General features: G+C 31.9%; 1 protein-coding gene across 1 annotated transcript in view; it reads left to right on the top strand.

Moving 5' to 3' along the window:
* The first annotated feature begins 3,799 nt into the window (after positions 1-3,799).
* LOC127703031 (beta-1,3-galactosyltransferase bre-5-like) overlaps positions 3,800-17,230 on the top strand; it is a 49,456-nt gene continuing 36,025 nt past the window's right edge. The window contains exons 1-2 of the mRNA XM_052207413.1: positions 3,800-3,856; positions 16,371-16,479. The gene's annotated coding sequence lies outside the window, so the exon portion shown is untranslated. The remainder of the gene's footprint in view (positions 3,857-16,370; positions 16,480-17,230) is intronic.

Below are 17,230 nucleotides of genomic sequence, written 5' to 3'. Positions count from 1 at the left end.
ACAAGGACATTTAGCAAGAATGATAAATCCTAAATTTGACAACAGTTTTTTTTTCTGTACTGTTATATGTAAAAACTCATAAAAGATATCATGCAGGCTGGTACTTTGGTTCGCCAGGCCCGCCTTTCGTTTACATAAGACTCATCAGTGGCGCTCGCATCAAATCAGTTGGAAGGCCAAAACAAATATAAATTTGAAGAGCATTAAAAATCAAAAATTCCAAAAAAGATGTGCCAATACAGCTAGGCAATCTATGTCTGGGGTAGAAAATTAAGCACTTCGAATATTTCAACATTTTAAAACAGTAAATTCACAGAAAATTCACGATCAATTGCATTTCATGTCAACACGAAAGTACTGACCACTGGGCTGGTAATACCATCGGGAAAGAAACGTGCTCATCTAAAAAAGACATGAATGCAGAAAACAAATTGTATACAAACGGATACTGTGAACTAATCTCACAAATTGGTCCCCCACTCCCAAATGTGTACATTCCAAATGTGTACATTCAAAATGTTTAAAAGACAATGTTTCGTTATTTGAAACCCAAACTATCTTTTGAATTGAAAAAAAAAAATAATGGTAAAAACAATTTTCTGAAGATTTTCTGAAACTTACATTTAAATCCAGTCATTGGTTAAGAACTAATGCGGATACAAAATGCAAACTGATTAACAAACGAACAAACATATGAACGGACACATAAGCGAATAGGTCAATATCCAACAAACAGACATAGCAGTGGTGAAAACAAGAATAGTTCAGCTTGCAATAAACCTATCGATATATTGAAATCGCTGTGGTTCTTTGTATTGGATTTTTACAACATGATCATGAGCAGCACGACGGGTGCCACATGTGGAGCAGGATCTGCTAACCCTTCCGGAGCACCTGAGATCACCACCAGTTTTTGGTGGGGTTCGTGTTGCTCAGTCTTTAGTTTTTTATGTTTTGTGTACTGTTGTTTGTTTGTTTGTCTTTTTCTTTTTTTAGCAATGGCGTTTTCAGTTTATTTTCTACTTGTGAGTTTGAATGTCCCTTTAGTATCTTTCGCCCCTCTTTTACACCCATAAGAAATGTATCAGAGGTGACTGTATCCGTCTTCCTGTCCGTAAGTTTGTGTATTTTCCCACTGTGTATCCACATTTCCTTGGGAGGCAATGAGTGGATGTGAAAGAATCTTTTAGTGTGCACATCGCACTTTCATTTTTTTTTGCCTTTGAACATGATGGAGTCAAATCAAATCATGGATTTTGAATACTGTAAATTCAGAAATTATTGCGAGGTTTTTGTTAATGCGAATACTGCGACTGGGCGAGAACCGCTATAATGAGAACTCGCATTCTGATATTTGATTCATATATGCATGTGACTAACCATGCACGAGATTTTCAGGCTCATGGGGTACCTGGTCTTAAATGGGTTTATTGCATAAGTATCTATAGTACATTCTGAAAGAAAAACATCCTGTCAAGTTATAATGACAGATTTGCTGAAATAACAATGTAATGGGTTGTTTGTATATCGACAAAAGAAGTATTCAATTCGCCGTTTTGATTAACGAATGCAGTAATTTCTAACAGCCTATTTGAACACAAATTTCAAATTATACTATAAATAATTCTTTGCTCTTTTAAAAAAATGTTTATATATAACAGCCTATTTGAACACAAATTTCAAATCATACTATAAATAATTCTTTGCTCTTTTAAAAAAAAATGTATATAAACTTGCAATGAAATTAGTTTAAAATTTGTCTACATGGTAGCTTGTAGTAGGTTTTTTAATGAAATTTTCTCTTAAATTTTACAGATTAATGCGTGTCTCTACCACACATAGCATGCGAACAGTTTAAGAAGTATGTAGCAAAATGACATCTCAAATTTTCAATCGATACGGTACATTTGTTTTAATGAATTAATTTTATTAAATCGAACTATGAGAACTCTATAGAGCAGAGAATTTCGAATTTTAAACACATTAAAAACTTGTTTATCAATTGATGCAGGGTAAAGTAATTTTAATTTGATACACAATTTTAAAACTGCTTTAGAATTTGTGTACTTGCCATCAAAAAATGAAATTGAAGTAAAGATGTATACCTTCTTCACACATATTTCATAACGACAATCAAACATCATTAAATTTAATCTGAAGGATTGATGGAATTATCTAAAAACAGTTTTGAATTTGTAAGTGTTTGATCGACCTTCAGTTTATATATTATTTTTACCAGGCTTCTGCTTATGAAGCTAATTATATTTGAATCTAGCTAGCATGCTAATATATCAACGACTGCTTAGGACTTCTATGATAAATGTCTAATATTGTTTCTGATCTTTCTGTTTACTTATATATGATGGGGAGTTGTCTCATTGGCACTCATACCACATCTTCTTATATCTATATATATCTATATATGGATATAAATGAAGACCCCAATCCAAACCTTCACGCATGTTGTATATTTTGTATAGTTTTGCCTCAAAGTAACACTATACATGTATCAAAGTAACACTATACATGTATCAAAGTAACACTATACATGTATCAAAGTAACACTATACATGTATCAAAGTAACACTATACATGTATCAAAGTAACACTATACATGTATCAAAGTAACACTATACATGTATCAAAGTAACACTATACATGTATCAAAGTAACACTATACATGTATCAAAGTAACACTATACATGTATCAAATTAACACTATACATGTATCAAAGTAACACTATACATGTATCAAAGTAACTAACACTATACATGTATCAAATTAACACTATACATGTATCAAAGTAACACTATACATGTATCAAAGTAACACTATACATGTATCAAATTAACACTATACATGTATCAAAGTAACACTATACATGTATCAAAGTAACACTATACATGTATCAAAGTAACACTATACATGTATCAAAGTAACACTATACATGTATCAAAGTAACACTATACATGTATCAAAGTAACACTATACATGTATCAAAGTAACACTATACATGTATCAAAGTAACACTATACATGTATCAAAGTAACACTATACATGTATCAAAGTAACACTATACATGTTTATTCGATTGATATGAGAAACACCCGGCTGTTTTTATCACTGGTGAATTCTTTGGTTTTTTTTTCAGGAAATATATTTTACACTAGTTGCAATAAAATTGGTATAGAATTTACTTAATTTGATTAAAGATTGCAGTACGAGGTTTAAATTACCTTACTTCTTTGTCTCCAAAACAATGTCATAATGGATAATAAAGTGATTGTTCTTAAGTGTTCATAGAATTTAAGAAAATGAAATAAGAAGTAGGCAATGGTCTTTAGTTGTGCAATCTTTTTGCCAACTGAAGTGTATGGTAACTTTTGTACTGTTGAAAAAGCCAGCTATATGTATATATATATGCATTTTGATTATTTTTGAAAATTTATTATACATGTAGGAAACTTTTTGATTTTAAAATTCAAATGACCAAACATTAATTTGCCTATTATTATACCTTCTATTCGTTTTAATTTTTTTGAAGGTTTTGCTTTAGAGTCTGTAATGATGCATGTCTCTAACATCGGAAGCATGCGAAGCATAACAGTTATGGATTAGTAAACAAAATAACATCTCAGATATTATACGTTTGATACGGTTACCTGATTTTTAAAAATCGAAGAACTAAATATATAGAGCATTATTTTTTTATATTGAAACTTCTCTTTAAAGTTCAGTCATGTATTCTCAATTCAAACATAAAACTTTTTACAAAACATATAAGTTATATGCCTTTATACAGAAAACATCGATTTAGTGCAGACGACATTACTACCTGAAAGCTGTTATAGACAAGTGTTTGTTCTATCTTTCAATTTTTACACAAGTAAACTAACTATAATACTGAGTCGATTGGACGAAGTTATCATTGTTTCACCTTCACCGGTTTACGAAGGGTTTAAATTGGCCCTAAGAATTTGATGTTTTTTTTTATTAGGCCAAAACACCTCAAATTTTACATAGAAATATTTGTGATATAACTATTAAAACAAAATCGCTTCTTTTTGGGACACCACATTAAAAATAACAACGAAATTACACCTCAAGTATGCATTATTTGTGTTGTAACGTCAGTTTTGGTCCAATTTTTAATACTTCTTAACACTTTTTAACATAATTTACTTTGGCCGCCACCCTGGATCCAGAGTTTATTTTTTTCTAGGGATTCAATGTCATCATTGGCAACTTTTGGCTACAAAACATTTTGGATCCTAGGTTGCGGCCAAGGATTTTCTCTAGCTTTTAGGTCCAAAAATACACAAAATGATCGTTTTTTGACAATATACCCAAAATGTGCTAACTCTGAAGCCTACAATATACTCTAATGAACATTAGAGATTTACCTAACCAAATAGTTAGGCTTTTGAAATAGTTCCATTTAAGAATCAAATTATGGCTATTTTGATAATTTATGATAAAGTTAAATTTTAAGGTCATATTTGGCCGAAAGAGAACTTTGCCCTTTGTCCTGCGTGTATGATGTTAGAACGGTAAATTTTATTATGTAACAATAATTGTTTAGAAAGACCAGTCTATACAAAGTGCGAATCCTGAAATATAGTTTTTACTGTATCTGTCAAGTATTTCTAATGTTGAATGATAAATAAACAGACGAAAAATTGATGATTTCTGAATAAAATAAGATATAATTATCAATTGTATATTGATTTAATAAATTAATGACACATGCAAGAGATACAAATGGGTTTATATCACGCCTACTGCCATGCAGGTGTGAAATCGGTAATCAAATAGTTACATATTGAGAATATTTCACAAACAGAGCTTGCAGAAGATTTAAAAGCAGCGGTAAAGTTTTTTTTTCAGAAAAGTATACCTTTTAACATAATCATTAATGTTGCACAACCTAAAACAGGTTTTGCCATTCAGTTTGTTGATATGCTGCTTTCGTTATTCGATTCATGTTTTCATGTCGAATAATGATACAACACTTTCATTTTCACTGTAGGGGCGATTTATTTCTTTTGTATATGCGGTGCATTTTCACAGCAGGAATCTTATTCATTTTCATCAAATAGAGTCAATTCAGCCGACTCGCTCACAAACTAAATAAAGTCAGAAGGATTTGATAATGCTTACTTTTTGAGTGAAAGTCTAACGAATTCCAAAAATGAATTCAGTAAAGATAGCATTTATTGCTTAAAATGTTCAATTCTATTTTTTCTAATAATTCGTCCGGTTATATACGTAGGGTAACATTTAGACCAAACAGCCTATTCAGTTCTACCAGTGATTTTTTATTGAAAATTGTGTACATGTATGAAGATATTTCATGATTTTGGAAACAAAATATATTGAAAAAAATTGGGGTCACCAACTTCGTTTTTTTCCCCCTTATTTGAACATTATTTGGTTGTTATTTTTAAAATTTCAAATAATCCATTAAAATCGAACCTACAAGCATAACACTTTTTCACGTTAAACTGTAGACGTGTATCTATCAATTAAAGATTCTAGAGTTTAAGATTTTTGGTGTTTTGATCTTAAAAGTATGATTTATTTCATTCCCGCCAAAAATAAGACGTAAGAATGAAAACACGTTTCCAGTATTTAAAAATATTTACCAGTGATAGTTTCTCGGTCATAAAAATTTCAAGAAGGATAGTGCTTTGTGTACTCTTTCAAATAAAGCCATAAGAAGTACACGTCACCGACCTTTTGAAAAAAGTTATGAGTAATTTGTATGTTTTTTTTTTATTATTTTGTTTTCAAGAAAAGAATCGTCTTTCTTCAAAAAACTGAATCTGACTTCATAGTACAATTTTCCTGCATTTTTCGCAAATTTAAGAAATAATTCATGGAAGCCATAGATTTGTTGGAAATTTACACATGGCCTGGGCAGTGATATTCGAATTTTATCCTGAGCGTTATCGAGGGATAAAATTAACGAATATCACGGCCCAGGCCATGTGTAAATTTACAACAAATCTATGGCTTCCATGAAATATTTCGATTCTAATAGGACAAATACGGTCATTAAAAAACTGAAGCGGGGGGTGGGTTCGCCGTGTGTGTGGTTGTTCCTTTTTACTCCCTGTTAGATAAAGCTATAACATTCTAATAAATCTGTAGCTTGCATGAATTACTTCGTAAATAGCCGCCAGAAAAAATGTGTTTAGTTCTTTTAATTATCAAATCCTACATTTGCCATTTTTTATTAACTTGTTTTTCTCGTAAGCTACCGTCAAATCCTAAGTTGACATTTCGTAACTAAGGACCATGTTGACTTACTGAAATTCGTTAATATGCAAATAATGCAAGAGGATAGAAAGTAAAACAAACCCTACCTCAAAAATCCATTTTAATGCAATTTTATACGAACTTCGATGGTTCACGTAACGGAAAACCTTCAGCTTTAGCGATTTCATTTGTATGACGTCATGTTTTGAAATGACTTAAATGCGCCGAAAGAATTAATGGACTTTCGCGGAATTTTATTTTATTTTTGTTTTATAGATTTCTCTGAGCTCTAGTGCATTAATTCTTTTTGTTATGCATCCGAATAAGAATAGAAGTTCTGTAGTCTTTTTTCTATTGCAATTTTTAAAACAATAAAATCGGAATAGCGTTTGCAAATAGGTTCCGATACATGTGGATTTACGTAGGAGGTATTTTGTAACATCCATTATTATGTATATCTCTGAGTCTGCGCTAAGTATAGATATATCGAGTATTTTATCACGGTGTTGTTTACAAAGCGAAAGCAGCACGTCATATCGGAATGGACGTTTGAAACCCACATTAAAACTTTCAATGATTACAACAATATACACATACTTTATCGGAGATCATAGTTATACATCAGTATTTGTCAAATCTCATTCTGCACAAAAGTAGCCTTTAGAAACAGTTTGTTGGAATGTTAAATTGTCCGAAATCACCCTCTACTCTGCTTTAAAAAGGGAAGTTTGCTTCTGCCTCCCTCTACCTCTCTTAGGCAAATTATTGAAAATAAAATCTATACAAAAAAAGATTTCAATCAGTAATATTTCAGACAATAAATGAGATAAATGCATTATTTTTTTCGATTTTTTTTTATTGTGCAATGAGCCAAAGTTGTATGCAAAATTTTACCAAAATCTGTGACATTGCCCATTTATTGTTACCTGACCTGACGTTTTCGGATTCGGTCTACTGTATATCTAGGGTACTTTTATTATACAAAAACATAGTGATGAAACTTCATTAATGGATACAAATAAAGCTCGCCCACACAACTAGACTAACATTTCACTCTTGAATGACGCTTGAATGACTTTTGATGCTTTATATGTCCCATGAATCTTGAACAGTGCATACATCTTACACAGTAAAGAACGTTCAAGCAACAATTCAATCACTTTGATTTATGTTTGAATGTCATGCTTATTGTTGTTACAAATACGTAATTTTTAAACTACAATGACATGTTTGGAACAGTTTATTGTTACACGGGTATAACCGCCTATACAGTTGATGCCAGACGTTGCTGCGTATCGAAGCGAAGTTGGTAGATAGAACGTTCAAGTATTTTTCGTCAAATTAAGTATTGTATTTTTATAAATCACAGTTTCATACTCAAAAAGTAAGAAGGCTCAAGAATCCGGGTCATTTTCCTAATTCCCGGGTTATTTAACGACCCGTCGGCTATCTCAAAAATCCCGGGTGAGGGGGAAATTTACGGGTATTACCCGTAGAATACCCGTAGAATACCCGTAATACGTGTATTACCCGCAGAATACCCGTAATACGAGTATTACCCGCAGAATACGGGTCAGTTGACAAGTATGAGTACATAGTAAAGTTATATTCTAAGGAAATTGTGTTTATACATACATTCAAATCAATTATTTTGTATTTTTAAAGCGTAAACAAACACAAAGTTTTTCCTCATCATCCTTTATTCTACAATAGTAAATAAAGGCAACAGTAGTTTACCGCTTTTCAATAGTCATAAGTCGAATAAGCGAAAACAAATCCGGGTCACAAAGCAAAACCGAGGGAACACATCAACTATAAGGGGAAAACAACGGAACAACAGAAACACTGAACTGCTACAAAAACATTTGAAATTATGCAGCTTTTTTACTGTTCCGTTCATTAAAAAGTCATTTGCACTGAGGAGAGTAGACACTGTATATACATATCTTTACTTCATTGTGGCTGTTGTCATGTCAGTTAAAAAGATAGTTATATAAATAGTTAAAATTACAAAAAGTAGAGGTTATTTGGTCAAGTATGGTTCAGACCGGTCGAGTATTGTTCAGACTTTGGTCGAGTTTGGTTCAGACCTTTGGCCGAGTATGGTTCAGATTGAAAAATAGGTCCAGTACAGGTCGATAATGGGTTAATATAAATAAGAAGATGTGGTATGAGTGCCAATGAGACAACTCTCCATCCAAGGCCGTGTGCACACCAAACGCTGTGTACTGTAAACCTGTTTACAATTAGTTTAATGTAGTGAACACTGGTTTCACATTAAATTTATTCTTATCTGTACATCGGTTTTAATTACCTGTATATGAAAATTGTTCACATCAGTAAACAACATTTCCACGTAATTTACATGTACATTAAATAGAATTGAATTAAAAATTTCTCTGTTAACTTTTGTATCAGTTAGGTATAGTTAGGCGTAGACCAAGTCATATTGTTTTTATTTTTCTATTTTTTTTTGGGGGGGGGGGGGGGAGGGGGAGATAAATTGTTTAAATTAACTTTTTTTTAGAAAAAAATGTATTTGTTCCAGGAAGGAAGTGAGAAAAAGTGTTTGAACTCTTGCAAATGAAATACATGGGATTCAACATGGAGTTTTAAAAATGTTCCTGTACGTTATTAAACACAAAATGCTTTGTTTTTTTTTATTAAAGTAATAAAAAGAATGGTTTGTACCAAGAAGATGAATGGACGGTACCTTAAGAAACTCGTTTTATTGATTTGGAGAACTTTGAGAGTTCTAAAGATGGCACGATTACGTTGCTAAAACAGCGTAACAATAGGCGAAAAAAGGAATTTGAAAATAATTGATTGATTGATTAATTGTTGGTTGATAAACTTCCAGTGGCAAATATTTCATACATGTTCAGGATGAGAACAAATTCACAATAAATACAATTGGTAGGTCCTTTAATAGAGGCCGTCCGAGACGGAGCCAACCGGACGCTCTACTTTGGAAGGGTTTTACGGCCGATCGGAAGAAGATCTGAGTAACCATATTACTATTTTCTAGTCACACATATGGTGATTATGGAAATGAATAGTATGGACTGGTACTAACTGTATAAATAATCTTTTCATGGTGCACATTCTTGGTATACATATGTTAAGAATATTTCACCCAACCCATACCTTTTAGATAACATACCTAATTGTAGAGACTTTTAGTCCCTGAGTAAGAATGAATTAATAGAAAAATATAAAAATGTATTTGAAAATAAGACAAATAGCTATAATGAAAATATTAAACTGTAACTTTATAAAAAAAAAAAACTTAACTGGATAGAGAATTTTATTTGGCTTCTCATGACTTCTCTATATAAAAAAATGCTTTACTAAACCGAGATAAGTGACCATACTCTAGAAATAGGCAAGGGTCGCTATCATAAAATTCATAGAAAGGATAGACTTTGTAAACTGGAGCACTAGCTTGAGGATGAAAAACAAATCCTCAGTGAATGTAAAATAAATGAAAATCTTCGGGAAAATCTCTTAGAAAATGTTTTACCTACGAAACATGCTATGTCTCTCACTTAAGTACAAAAAACTCAAGAAATGCTAAGTCCTTCTATCACAGAACATGTAAAAGTTATTGGCCCCTCTTTAAAGCAGTGATTAGAACTGAGGGTAGAAGTCACATAATTTTTCATGTTTTCAATTATTATCAATTTTAAAGTTATTTCATTGTTATATTTTGTTTTTATTCTTTGTCACAAACAACTATATGTTTATATGGCAATAAAGTATTATATTAATATTTAATAACATTTAGATTTTAACAAAGTCATTTATAAACTATCATTCAATTGCCGGCTAGCATCTACATGGGCTCATTTATACTTGAAATAGAGTTGCTGGATGGACGGTACAAAACTTTAACGTCCATTGGCAAATGTTACATTTATATTATAGCGGACGGGAACATGTAAGGGAGCTACCATTTGATTTTTATGGGGGGGGGGGGGGGCTAGGATGAAAAAATTAGCTGTAATCTCTGTCCTGCATTTTTATTTTTCACTCTATTCGGTCCTGCATTTTTTTTTTTTTAGTTTATCCTGACTTTTTTTTACCTAAATTGTCGTCCTGACTTTTTTTTTGCAAGTGTCTCATCCTGCCTTTTTTTTACTCAAAACTCCTGTCCAGCCTAATTTTTCAAATTTCATCCTAGCCGGTAATTGGTTTGACTCGGGCGAGGATCGAACCCACAAATACTGCCCTCGATTTGAGTCGCTGGAATATAATTCAAATTCAGCACGGCAATAACATTTCTCATATTTGATATAATACTTTTTTTTTTTCATAACTAACATTATGGAACGCCTAAATAGTTAAACATTTTAACTAAAAAGAATATAAGAGGGTTTGGATGGGGGTTTACAGAATAGAGAATAATGGGCAAAAAATATAAAGAATGGAGAAAAATGGACCAAAAAAAAAAGGATAGAGAATAATGAGGTCCAGACCCTCATATACTGTATACCAACTAATTTTCGAGAGCGATTAATTTTCGCGACTTTCGCGAGTGGAAAAATATCGCGAATATAAATCGTCGCGAATATGTTAAACCTCGATCTTCTCTTATATTTATAAATCAATGAAATTAAAACATTGCGAAAATAAAGCGCCGCGAAGTCGAATTGAAACGGCAAAACGCGAAATAAAGTATCCGCGAAAATAAGTTGGTTTACAGTAACTAAGAAATTCTTGTGATAAATGATGATGCAAATCCTGCATTCTGATCATTTCATGGCACTTAAACTAATGTCAGGAAAATCTATTTTGAAGGACAACATCTCGACTTCTTAACATAGAAATGTATACACCTTATCGCTAACCAGTATAGGACCTATAACAACAATGCATGATAGGACCGCACACAATTCTGTAACTAAGAAAGTCCTACAACTTAAAAGTCATCAAACATGCCAATATTATAATAGCACGAGAGATACGCTAGCTTTAAACTACCTTATCTCAAGTCTCATCAAAATAAAAATCAAGTATTTCGTGATTGAAAGAAGGAAGAATATGACGAGTATTTATGATCTATCTTCATAAAATTGATACGAAGTAAGGAAAACTAAGTCATCTACATGTCAAATTCAAAAGAAAGAACCTTTTGTTTTTGAGCAATTTAAAATTTCTGAACAACAATAAAATTGAGAATGGAAATGGGGAATATGTCAAAGAGACAACAACCCGACCAAAGAGCACACAACAGCCGAAGGCCACCAATGGGTCTTCAACGCAGCGAGAAAATCCCGCACTCAGAGGTAGTCCTTAGCTGGCCCCTGAATAAAATTGTGTACTAGTTCAGTGAAAATGGACGTCACACTAGACTCCAAAACATATAAATGAACTAAAATTAAAAAATATACAAGACTAACAAAGGCCAGAAGCTCCTGACTTGGGACAGGCGCAAAAATGCGGCGGGGTTAAACATGTTTTGTAAGATATCAACCCTCCCCCTATACCTCTAGCCAATGTAGAATAAAGAAACACACATCAATACGCACAGTAAAACAAACATGACTAACGACTAGGTATTATGTTCTTTAATGTTCTACCCAGTTCAAGCTGTTTACTTCCGGTTGTTAGAACCAGTATATCTATTTTAAGTTGAGAATTCCCTCTCCCATTGTTTCCATGTTGATTAATTAGTCTCTCTATTTAAATATATAAAACAGGACATTTTTGTGATGGAAAGTTGTACAGAAGGTTACTTCTAGATGAAAATACAAATTATGTTTGTTGACCACATAGACTACTAAGTTACTCTTCACTTCTAAATAATCTTTCCGATCTGCCATTTTTGTTTCATAACCAAAGCAATACGGAAATGCAAAGTACAATAAAAGCATTGAAATTGTTGTAAATTCCTTGACTTTTGAATCATTTTTGTTGTTGTTCAGTATGAAATAAGGCGATGCGGTATGTTCGATGTTTCATCTGTAAAGCTCGACCAAATAATTCTTTTGCACTTTCTTACATGTCTAACTTATTAATAGACTTGTCTGTCTCAAGTCAGGGGCCTATAATTCAGTATTTGTCGTTTGTTGCTGTTTATCATATTTGTTTTTCGTTCATTATTTTGTATATAAATCAGGCCGTTAGTTTTCTCGTTTGAATTGTTTTACATTGGTCATTTCGGGGCCTTTTATAGCTGACTATGCGGTATGGGTTTTATTCATTGTTGAAGGCTGTACGGTGAAGTATAGTTGTTAACGACTGTATCATTTGGTCTCTTGTAGAGAGTTGTCTCATTGGCAATCATACAACTGCATTGAAGACCCATTGGTGGCCTTCGGCTGTTGTCTGCTCTTTGGTCGGGTTGTTGTCTCTGTGACATATTCCCCATTTCCATTCTCAATTTTATTTTAACATCTTCTTATTTTTATATGGAAACACTTTTTTACCTGAAATATTGGACTTGATATTCGGTGCCAACTAGACCAAATAGGTACCTTACCGAACATACTCCTTTGTGATAACTGTAGCCAGAATAATAATAATGAAAATCATAAACTGTAGAAAGCAATTAAAATTGAAAAACAGCACTTTATAAATTTCATGCGTCCGAACCGGTTTTCTGGATTAACCTCCATTAGGAACGATCAAGGCCGAATATTTGAAAGGCAATGATGCTAAATGACTTATGAATGAATGGTTAATAATAAAAAAAAGAAAAAGCAATTCCGCATATTTTATTGATTCAAAACATCACACTTGACAACAACAAAACAACCACGATCAATATAAATAACATTAATGGTACTGTCATTCATTAACTTTATTCAAATGTAACGGGAAGATTAGTTAATAGAATGAGTCTGATCGAATGTTATGAATGCCCTGACTGCTTGACCTATTTTCTACATTTTTTCCTATCGCTAATACACAGCTGTCGCATAGTTATACTGTATACAGATAAGACTGAAAAAATTAAGGTAAGCAAAATTGTTTTAGCTTGCAATCGGCCATGGAAAAAGTAAACGATTTTTAAGTCTCTTCCACTTTGGAAAGACGTCATTCATTGGTAATTACTCAAATAAGGAGTCAACTGAATCTTTTCGACATTGATTAATTATTTGTAGATCTGTCTTTGTTTGTCAATTTTACCATTTTTATGATCCTCTCTATATATAAAGGTTTCAAGATTAAAAAAAAATTACTATAAATTGACATTTCAGTGGGAATAACTCCAAAATGGGTTATATGATTATTTCTGAAAATTTCAAGGTAGTTAGGCCCTGACCTTGACCGGCTTATAATTTTTACAATGCCAATTTTGTTCTGATTGGTTTTAACAACTGACGTATGAGCCAAAAACTGGATTTCTATTTTTTTATTTTCTGTTTTTACCAAAAGCCGCAATGTTGATGAATGAATCAGGTACCAGATTTTAATTACACCAGATTTTCTAAGAAACATTCAGGTATTAAAAGCGTGGTCAAATTTTGGCCAGTAGTTTCAAAACAGAAATATTTTTAAAAGTTTATGACGACGACGATGGACCCTTAATGATATCAAAAGCTGACGTGACCTTTTTGGTTAATTGAGTTCAAATACAAAAATGTATACCAGTCCTGTTCTTTTTAATTTTGCAGTGTATCAACTGCAGCAGAAGATCAATCTTGTATGAATCTATTCAAATATGTTTTGGACATCTCTTTTTCCCTCAAACTTTATACTTGTCGTTCCTTCATTTATCAATACATTGTTACGTAATGAGAAATCCGATTTTAGCTGCCGAAGACACGAATTCCTTACGTGCGAAATCTTGACGTCGAACTTGAATTAATTGAGTGCAAAAAAGAAAGATCTATAAATCATCACGAAATAAGCCTTTATGTCAAAGAAACTAAATCCAAGATACTAATGCGTCATCTTATTTATTGCCTAATGTTTTCTTTTCAAACTATACTGGACCACCTTAAGACGGCAACGCGTTCCCATGCATAGTCATTATCGTTCTTTGTAAACGTGCCATTTTAAGGTTACGGGTACATAAATGTTCGATCTCACGGATATTAGTGAAGTTTTGCATGCAACTAGAGCATATGGAACTTCAAATGAATATAAAAAAAATAAACTTATAGAAGTAACTTTTATACTTTCGGAGATATAACAAAGGAGAAGGTCCGGTAAGGGCTAATTTCGGCATAAAATTCGAAGTACATCTGATGAAAGATTTTTGACATTTTTTAAAACTCTCAAGTGTCTACTTCATTCGATTCAAATGGTTATTGTAAAAAAATTGGACTGGCTTTGTAATTAAAAACGCTCAAATTCAAGCTTAAATATGAAAAATCTATCAAATATGCCATTTAACGTCCATTTTCAGATGGTTTTTGTTTAAAATGGAATTGGCCGCTCTCAACATTTATATATGTTGTGTATTATCATTTAATACAACATATATTTAAATATCAAGACTGAACACAAGTGCGGCCACTTCTATTTTAGACAAAAACCGTCTTAAAATTAGCACAAATGTTTAAATTTTGAAGATATCAGTATTTTTGCATGAAATAATGATGCTAATACCTGATGCATGTCCATTGTATTATCAAAAAACAGCCCATATTTATGTAACAAAAGTATTCTACTTTCGAATAAATAACTAAGAGTTTATAATTGCATAAAAATTGCATTACTCAAAAACATGTACTACAAATTTTTATCAGTATTTTTGCATGAAATAATGATGCTAATACCTGATGCATGTCCATTGTATTATAAAAAAACAGCCCATATTTATGTAACAAAAGTATTCTACTTTCGAATAAATAACTAAGAGTTTATAATTGTACAACTTCGTAAAAACGCTATATTTTGGGGCCAAAAAGGGTCTTACCGGGCCTACTCCTTTGCTATTCTGAATCTGTAAAATGTAATACAAATGTATAGGATGCACGTAAATATCGCTAAAAGTATAGTATAATTTGATATTATAAAAATTGCATTACTCAAAAACATGTACTACAAATTTTCTATCAAAAAAATTATATGTTATTGCCACTAAAATTTTCGTTATATTGATATGAATATTATAAAGTGTCACCAAATTTGTTTTTTTTTCTGTACACATCATCGAAGTGGCTCTTTTACAACTGAAAACGTCAAAAAGTATGATTTCGATGTACAATGCAGTCATGACTTTTAGCATGTTTTTACCTTTTCGCTGCGTCTTTTTCATGCTGTGCAGAAATTCAATTATCTATACTCAAAAACATGCTGTGGAGAAAATTCGTACTCAAAATACGAATTCAGCGACACCCTCTATTTTTTTTATCAATAAATTGAAAATTTCAGTAGTAATAACATTTAAATTTTAATGAAAATTCGTAGGACAGGATTTCTAGAAATAATATTTTTAATTGAAATTTGCTGAACTTTTTTTATGATAACATGTATTTCATACATATCTACTCCTTTTTTTCGAAAAATTAATTTGTCATATCTCAGAAAGTCTAAACAAATCATATTTAATTTCTTTAGATATACATGTGCAGTTCCACATGCTTTAGCTGCATGCAAAATTCCGTTGGAACATCTATTTATGTACATGAGTACCTTAAATGATAAAATAGCTTTCACATTTTTAACTTCAATACATAGACCAATTGGTATATTTAAAAGATCATTTTTTTTTATTAGCTGTATGTTTTTTTTATTTTTTCTTTACCACAAGGCATAGGGTATTTTGCACGTTTTTTATGATAATGCCCCTGCCATTTATAAGTATATTTTCTTATTACAACATTGAAAATGTACAGTATATACTTAACCTTATGCATCTGAAATAATATAACAACCAAATGATTGCACTCATATGGGGACCAATTGTGCACCTTTATTAGCATACTTGTTCCTGTATTGTTATGAATCACAGTTTATGGCCAAACTCAGTAATAGATCCGTCTAAATTACATTTAATTGATAAATAATAATAAAAAAAAAACTAATCGTTACCTTATTGATATTTTTTAATTAAATAATCAAGAATTTTCTCATATTACTGCGGAAATTTAACTAAGGGAACTTACTTTAGATAAATCTAATACAGACAGCAATAATCGTACTTTTATAGATTTATATATTTCAGGTTCACACGGAAAACTGTACACAAGAATTTACGACAAAAGTAACAACGATTTTTCGTTCTTTATTGAAAATTTTCCCTTTGGCCCCTTCTTACGGTATGTATATTTCACAACTTGTTCGCTATGTCCGTGTCTGTAGTCGCATTTTAGATTTCAATGAACGTTATTTATGTATCACTTGTAAATTATCAGGGATATCGTTACCACTAATTGATAAAAACTTTTACTAAATTCTTCCATAGACACAAAGATTTGTTTAGGAAGTTTGGCTGTACCTCCAGATTTCTTATTAAACATAGGATATGACATCCTAAATTTGACGGTGATATTGTTTATGAAGCCCGTAAATTTAGATACGATCCATGGAAACTCACTGATCCTTTAAATAAACTTATTCTTAAAGGTTATCAATTTAACACCGTACTGAACTCCACTGTAAATTCAAAAAGGGCACAGTCCATAAAAACTGACAAAATCAAACGTAATCAACCAAAGGAACAAGTGAAAACACATTCGTCATTTTCCTGACTTGGTACAGGCTTTTTCCGAAGAAAATGGTGGGTTTTTATAGATAGCTAATCCTCCACAGTTGTAGTACAGTTATTTATAGTTCCGTTATATTGATAAAATTGGGTGGGCAACCCAAACAGGGATAATAGGTTAATGTGAAAATAATTGGGGTTCAGCAGCCAAAAACTGTGTAAACATACGTCACAGACATACAACTCAACTGACAATACCATTCAAACAAACATACAAATAAATCTAACAAAGACGCTAACAAAAAAGGTTGATGTAGTTGATAGTAAATTTGACAAAGACGCTTACAAACACAATTTTGGTAGTT

This window comes from Mytilus californianus, unplaced genomic scaffold (genome assembly GCF_021869535.1).
Source record: "Mytilus californianus isolate M0D057914Y unplaced genomic scaffold, xbMytCali1.0.p SCAF_5, whole genome shotgun sequence".
Taxonomy (NCBI): Eukaryota; Metazoa; Mollusca; class Bivalvia; order Mytilida; family Mytilidae; genus Mytilus; species Mytilus californianus.
Note: the sequence above shows the minus strand (reverse complement) of the source record. Positions and strands in the feature narration are given on the sequence as shown.